Source organism: Nanorana parkeri, unplaced genomic scaffold (assembly GCF_000935625.1).
Source record: "Nanorana parkeri isolate BGI_ZX_2015 unplaced genomic scaffold, ASM93562v1 scaffold3287, whole genome shotgun sequence".
Classification (NCBI taxonomy): Eukaryota; Metazoa; Chordata; class Amphibia; order Anura; family Dicroglossidae; genus Nanorana; species Nanorana parkeri.
Window position 1 is genome coordinate 15,473 of NW_017309555.1, and position 8,032 is coordinate 23,504.

General features: G+C 46.3%; 1 protein-coding gene across 1 annotated transcript in view; it reads right to left on the reverse strand.

Annotated features, from left to right (window-relative positions):
- Positions 1 to 7,029: 7,029 nt before the first annotated feature.
- Positions 7,030 to 8,032, reverse strand: part of YLPM1 (YLP motif containing 1) — a 29,021-nt gene continuing 28,018 nt past the window's right edge. The window contains exon 22 of the mRNA XM_018574849.1: positions 7,030 to 7,264. The gene's annotated coding sequence lies outside the window, so the exon portion shown is untranslated. The remainder of the gene's footprint in view (positions 7,265 to 8,032) is intronic.

Here is an 8,032-nt window from a genome sequence, read left to right on the forward strand (position 1 = left end):
CTATAACTCTCCTCTCCTGATATACTCTGCTGGAGGACTCTGCTCCTTCCTCTATAACTCTCCTCTCCTGAAATACTCTGCTCTGCTGGAGGACTCTGCTCCTTCCTCTATAACTCTCCTCTCCTGAAATACTCTGCTCTGCTGGAGGACTCTGCTCCTTCCTCTATAACTCTCCTCTCCTGAAATACTCTGCTCTGCTGGAGGACTCTGCTCCTTCCTCTATAACTCTCCTCTCCTGATATACTCTGCTCTGCTGGAGGACTCTGCTCCTTCCTCTATAACTCTCCTCTCCTGAAATACTCTCCTCTGAAGGATTCTGCTTCTTCCTCTATAAAACTCTCCTCTCACTAAATACTCTGTCTTAAGCTACCAATACACTGACTGTTTTCTTGTCATTCAGCCCCAATGATAGCAGGACCACATACTGGGCAAATTTCGGCTGAGTCAGCAAAACTTGGCCAAGCACTGTGTTGCTGGAAGACTCTGCTCCCCTTCCAAAAACAGAATTGCAGGAGAGGAGTTCTATACTGTGTGGAGCAGAGTCCTCCAGCAGCAGAAGACGGTCTACTCCATCACACAGAAAATAACATTCAGAAGTTTGCTCATCTTCACATTTTATTAATAAGAACTCTGAGTCCAGTAGGATTGGTTGGATGTTTTATTGAACACAATTACGCAAGACAGAAGCCATCCAGTTTATATACATGAACTCCAGAGCTGGTCCTGCCCATCAAAGTCCGGATTCCGATCTTTCCTTCTTATTGAAGTACCGGGAGACCTTTTCCATAAGATCCCCAATTAGGACACCGAGGGCGGAGGAGTGAGAAAAAAGAAAAAAAACAACAAAACTGGGCACCGTTAGCCGACAACACGCATGCAAATGAGGTCAGGAGAGCAGACATCTCTGGACCGGAGAGATGCCACATTCTTCCCGCAGATACTTCCCCTTATAGAAGTTGTTGTGTCTGTCTCATAGGGAAAAAAAATATACATTCAAATAGCACAAGAGCCATCAACCATGGTGGACACAGGTACCTCCAACTCTCGAGGGACTTCGGGAGGTCCATCTACTATGGAACTCATGGTGGACATAGAGAGGTCAATCTACCATGGTGGACACAGGTACCTCCAACTCTTGGGGAACAGAGAGGGGTCCATCTACCATTGTGGACACAGGTACTGCCAACTCTAGGGGGACTTCCGGAGGACAATCTAGCATGGAACTCATGGTGGACATAGAGAGGTCAATCTACCATGGCGGACGTAGGTGCCTCCAACTCTCAGGTGACTTCTGGGAGGATATAGGGAGGTCCATCTACCATGGAACTTATGGAGGACGTAGAGAGGTCAATCTACCATGATGGACACAGGTGCCTCCAACTCTCCGGTGACTTCTGGAGGATATAGGGAGGTCCATCTACCATTGAAACTCATGGTGGACATAGAGAGGTCAAAGTGCCAGGTAACTTCCGGAGGACACATTGTGACGATAGGGAGGTTTGACACACCCCTGGTGTGTGGGCCTGAGCACGGTCACTTTAATTTTCTAAAATATTTGCAAGTCATTAAAATAAATAAATCACTTTAAAATCATGTAATAGGCGGCCATGTGAGAGGACACACGTAACATAAAAACCTTCCATTGTAAAACACAGTTAACAGAAAACAGTCCAAAGCAAGAAACTAAGTGGAGACGTGTTAAACCTCCGTCAGCCGGGATCTTCTAAACGATCAGAACCGTTTCAGCAACACACACCGGGGCCGGTTATCTTTAATCCCAAACTGAACTTTTACAGCCAAACTTCAATTCCTGCCGCGGTGGAGTTCCCTTCATAACACGTGGTGACATGACGGCGTCATAATGAGGGAGACACCCAAACACACTTCTATTATAAAGACCATGAGGCTAAAAGAACACATTCGATCTCCAGCAAGAAATCTGCGTGACATTCAGATAATTTGTCCTTACGAATTGTCATTATAAAATCGGTCACATCTGTTGGTTGTCGGATTGTGAACCCGTCAGATGGAAATGATGATTTAGGATATTTGTTGGTCAGGGTGGGACTGCGGAGCGTAATAAAATACTCTCAACACCAGTGACTAGATCTGTGAGATGCTCTTCATGGCCAACATTTGGCAGCTCTCGTTTACCACCGAAACTGCAGAAATGAAGAGTCCAGTGGGATCCGGTGACTCCGATTTATCATATTGGACTTAATCTGCATGGAACCGGATGAAACTTTTTTTTTTTTTTTAACTGTTGCCAGTTGTCTGTTCCGTCATATCGTTTCCTATAAATATTTCCCAGCACCATTAAATTGATATTTTCATGTTCTAAATTTGTAACTACATGAATTTTTGCCCCCGTTACATTCCCCTCTGCGTGTGGCAGCAAGTCAGGTTTTCAAAATAAAAAACCTGGCTGTGAACGGCGTGCGTTAGAACACAAGGTGGCGGCTGTTTATGTGTAAAGGGTTAACTGCATAGTTAGCCTGCCCCAGTGGCAATCAATCGCAGGCTGTTGGTGATTAAATTGTTGCTCCAGAACAAACAAAACAAAAAAAACCTTGGCATGGGAGGAGAGTGTGCAAACCATCACATGCAGGGACACTCATCTGTGGTGGACTGATGAGGACATGAAAAATACCATCTTCTGGAGGACACAAACATCCACGGGGGGTTCTTGGGCGACACAAATATAATCAGTCTGCTAGAGGACTTCTGGAGCACATGATGACTTCCATCTATTGTGGGACTCCTGGAGGACTTCCATCTGTCCAGATATTACAGGAGGACACAGGGACATCCAGCTGCTTGGGGACTCCTAAAGGAAGCAGTAACATCCAAAACGGAAGTCCCATAGAGGACAAAGGGACATCCGTCTGCCGGGGGACTCCTGGAGGACACAGGGACATCCGTCAGACGGGGGACTCCTGGAGGACATGGCACCATCCTTCGGTACTCATGGAGGACACATGGGTGTCCCAACTGTTGGGGGACTCAGGAAGGTCTATCAGCCCGGAGACTCACGGGAGGACAGAAATCCATCTGCCAGGGGACTCCTGGGACACAGGGACATCCGTCCGCCGGGGGACTCCTGGAACACAAAGGTACTTGCATTTGCCTGGGGAATTAAGGAGGACACTGGGATGTCTAGCTGCCGGAGAACCCAGTAACATCAACAGGGACTTGCTATGTGCCATGGGACTCCTGGGAGGACACAGCTCTTCTTCTGCCCGGGGAATCCTGGGGGACACAAGGGTGTCCACCTCCCTGGGGACTGCTGAAGGAAGCAAGGGTGTCCATCTTCCAGAGGACTCATGGAGGACACGTGGGCGTCCAAATGTCTGGCACTCACATAGGACACAGGAAGGTCCATCTGTTAAGGAACCGAGGGAGGTCCATTTGCTGGGAGACTCCTGGAAGATACAGGGACATCCCATCTGCCAGAAGACACAAGAACCTCCTTCTGCTGGGGTGATTGAGGACAAAGGGATGGCCATATGCTAGCAACCCAAGGAGGACACAAGGCATCCATCTGCTGGAGAACAGCCTGCATAAGTCATGCTAGCGCTGCAAAAGTTCAGACCCACTTACAGAAGCAAAGAAGGATATGGATACAATTTTAACAGATAAGGTTCTTATTTTGGCCCCTTTGTGATCACAAGATGATTTGTATATAAAAAGCCTTAAGTACATTTATTATCCTTTCACCAGAGAACTAGCAATGTCCTCATTCTCAGACCTGCTGTCAACCTGAAAAATTAGCCATTTTCAAACACATTGGATAACCAAACACTGCTACGCTTGGTCTGGCGCTTAAAACCTCTCAAAAAAACTCTGGTCACAAAAGGGTAAATGTGCTACTTTGGCATCAATGGCTACAGGTTTGAGCACCCCAACATTGCCCTGGCACACACAGGCTCTGGCATCATTGGTAATTCCAGGGATGAAGTACTTCACGTTCTGTCCGAGGAGCTGACCTCATGACGGGTCATTATACACAGGGTGGGAAAATACACTTTATTGCTCTGATAAGAACTTCATGTCCCATGAACTTCATGTCCCATGCAAAACGCTCAAGTGAACATCAGGAGGAGACCATGCTCTCCCTAAACCACAAATGTGACTCTGAATCTCCTACGTCAGAGCTCAAGTTAGCCATTTTCTGGGCCTCCTCCGTTTTTAACAGTCCTCCTCTCCAATCTCCTGTAAATCAAGGAACACCCATCCGATGTCCTCTTCAAAGCTTCTTCTGCCTCCTATACGGTCATATTCATTAAATGCAGCCTCAGTCTGTAATGTCCCAACGTGGTCTATAGCACCCTAAGTATAATGATGTCCCAGTGCAGCCATTGTCAATGTCAGCCATCTTCAGGTACATTACAGTGCAGTCACCAGCTACCTTGGTCTTTTGACTTTCCAGCATGGTCACCACAAACTGTGACCCTAGAACGTTCCAGTGTCGTCACCAACTATTTCAGCCTTTTTATAGTCCAATGTGGTCACCAGCAGTCGCAGGATTCCAGTGTTCCAACATGGTCACCAAGATACTTAATTTTCCAACAGTCCAGTATGCTCGCTGCCAACCTTGTCTCTTGGTCCTTCAATGAGGTCACCAAATCTCAGCCTCCTTACTTTTCAGGGTGGTCACCAGTTATCTTGCTCTTGATTGTTCAGTGTGGTCACTGGCTGTCCGATTCTTTTTACATTCCAGTGCAGCAGCCATAATCTTTTCCTTCTCACATTCAAGTATGGTCCCCCTACCAACCTTGGCCTCCTGATTTGCCCTTGTGGTCACCACCAATCTTTGCCTTTTGATGTTTCAGTGTGGCCACCAGCTAACCTTGGCATTCAGGCAGCAGCATGCTCTAGAGAACAGGTACAGTCCAGCGTTGGCATTCTGGAAGGATCGGCAAAATTCTCAACCTTCATTCAGCATCCCGTGAGTTAATCTTTAAACATACGACTTCTACATGTATATGTATAATTTAATTAACTTACTTTTTGTGTCTCGCTGTTGTAAAAGATCATATTGTCCTGCTTCAGCACATGGTCTATGGCCTTTGGTGTTCATTGAACTCATGTGAGCACCATCTATGGAGTACAAGGACATGCTCTCATTGCATTTCACATCACTGTGACAAGCCATCCGCTGTATGTCCTACAAAACACTAAAACATCTTCATTCCATGTGTCAGTAGTATTTGAATGTTAGGCTTGTGAATATTTGTCAACCTGAACTAAAACAAAATGTGTAAATTTCAGATTTCCCTACATGTGTGAAGTTTATTTTTACCCATCAAGAGCACAATGTTCCCACTTTAGAGTGAAAAGATTCAAACACCTTGTGGTGCTCCAGCGTAGAACTCCAATGGTCCCGCGAGATCAAAGCCTTCCTCCTCCTCCACCATGTTCAGCAATCATTGGACGATACAAGCAGGAAGATCCCCCATTTCGGTAACCACTTAGCGAATGAGAGACCAGGACGAGACATTGACAAGGTGAAGAGAACCACGACGTTGTATGAAACCCTTCTTGGAGACCTTCTACACTTATTATATCTTCTGTATGTCCACCAGGGAACTGGACAAGAAACATGCAGAGATCAGATCACCCATTTGTGTGACATAATCCCAATGTGTTTGTGTGGTGTATGTGGCTTATTGTATGAAATTTGCTCCCTCTTCCCCTCCAACAAATCTCACAAAAATAACAAGAAGCACACAAAGAAACACACTGATATGTGGAGAACCAAAAATAAAAAGGACACACACAATGTAAAAATTGATAACACTTTTATGCAAACCATTAAAAACAGCAGAACCAATCGATTGCTTTCAACTATTGTTTATTAGTCTTACCAAAAACATACAACAAAGTCTTCCGAGGTCTCTTCTTCATGCTTCACAACAGATCACGGCACACGGACAACCTCATCTCAATCGGAGCCACCTTCCTCACCATGCCTCAGAACAACAAGACATGCACAGGATTTAGGGACAACCTTATCTTCATTAGAGCCGCCATCTTCCTTCTGATGACTTGGACGAGCCAGAGACACGCATGGGACACCATCTCCAGAGACACGCATGGGACTCAGGACATCTCCATCAGAGCTTCCTTCCTCACAATGCCTTGGAAGAACAGGAGACACTCACAGGATTTAGGGACGTCTCCATGAGAGAAGACTTCTCCCTCCAGATGACCAGAGACACACACAACGTCAGGGACATCTCCATCAGTGCCACCTCCTTCCTCAATGCCTTGGATGACCTGAAGACACAGTATTCCAGGATAACAACTCCATCAGAGCCACCTTCCTCAATGCCTTGGAAGACCCAGAAACAGGCATGGAATTCAGAGACATCTTCTCCATCAGAACGACCTTCTTCACAACGCCCGGAAGACACGAACAGGATTCAGGGATATTGCCTCCATAGAAGCCACCTTCCTCCTCAATGCCCTGGAATACCCAGAAACATCCACGCAGTCCAGGAACATTTTCTCCATCAGAGCCTTCTTCCTCACAATGACTTGGATGAACCGGAGACATCCATGGGATTCAAGGACATCTTCAACATCAAAGTCACCTCCTTCCTCACAATGACTTGGATGACCTTGAGATATTCATGGGATTCAGGAGGACAATATCTTCTCCAGCTGAGTCACCTGGGGAGACGCACGGAATTCAGAAGAGAAGCCGCCAGTAAGGACCAATGTGTGAGAAATGCATTGCGTTACATCTCCAAATCGAAGTCAGAAGCTGCTGCTCATCTAACCAGGTTTGATGTTCTTTCCAGAAGATCCGAGGATACAGAGGACACAACACCGAGTGACTGAACTCATTTTATTTATTTATATACAACAGAAGGCTAAAAACACACAGCCGAGTCTAACATGGATTCGATATAAAGCTTCCTTCCCTCGGGGGCGGCAGCACCAACGTCGGTCTAAGCAGTCTTCCACACATCAATGTCTGCCATGTGTATCGGGAATCTTCTCCGTCGGGTAGAAAATAAATAAATAAATCTACAAGAGGAGTTAAGTGTGTCCACAGAATTTATTTCTCCAGTACATCACCTTAAATGAACTACACAGGATATAAAATTGAACACATGCACATTTCCGGGAGATTAATTACTACAACCATTGCTAAGACGCTGCATCACGCAGTTTAACTTTACATAACAAAATAAAATAAAACATTTGTAGGGACTGAAGTGCGTCCACTGCCGGCTTCACTGCCTTCCGACGGCACCTGGAAGACAAAAATTCCACTTAGAAGAAGTGCAAAGCAACATGGCAAGAGCTGAATTCCACAGAAAAGAGAGACGAACAGATAAAAACAACGTGTTTAATGTAACCGCCAATAGAAAGAATAAGAGACCAATAAACCTAAAGACAGACCGGCAGCTTCAAATACCAAGTAGCCAATTCTAGAAATGTGATCATGAAGTGGCCGACAGGAAGAACAGAGGACACGCAAAACAAGGACACGAGGAGAAAAGCAAAACAAATGGCAAACGCAAGGTACACATGGAAGGGATCAGCTGCTGTTGTGATGTGCGGGGTCGCTTGTGTGCCCCTGTGCCTTTAAAGGGGGTTGGGCTGCTACTGGCGAACCTGCACCCAATTTTATCTTTTGCTACATGTGCTCCAAGATGGACTCTCATAGGTCAGAGTTAGGACCGCACTACCCAGAGGCTCTCAGATTTTCTGCAGAAGACGTGTTTCTAAGACCTCTGTTTTTAACCTTAGCGGTGAGACAAGTTTTTTTGCATGCCGGCTAGTGAGTGTGCCGGGGAAACTTTTTCCTGTTGTATATGGAGGAGACATCCCCCATTCTTAGAAATTATACAAAGCATTGGAAACATACGGAGGAGAACCCCAGATGGGGGAGCCCATGGAGGAGGAGGAGAACCCCAGATGGGGGAGCCCATGGAGGAGGGGGAGCCCATGGAGGAGGAGGAGGAGAACCCCAGATGGGGGAGCCCATGGAGGAGGAGGAGGAGAACCCCAGATGGGG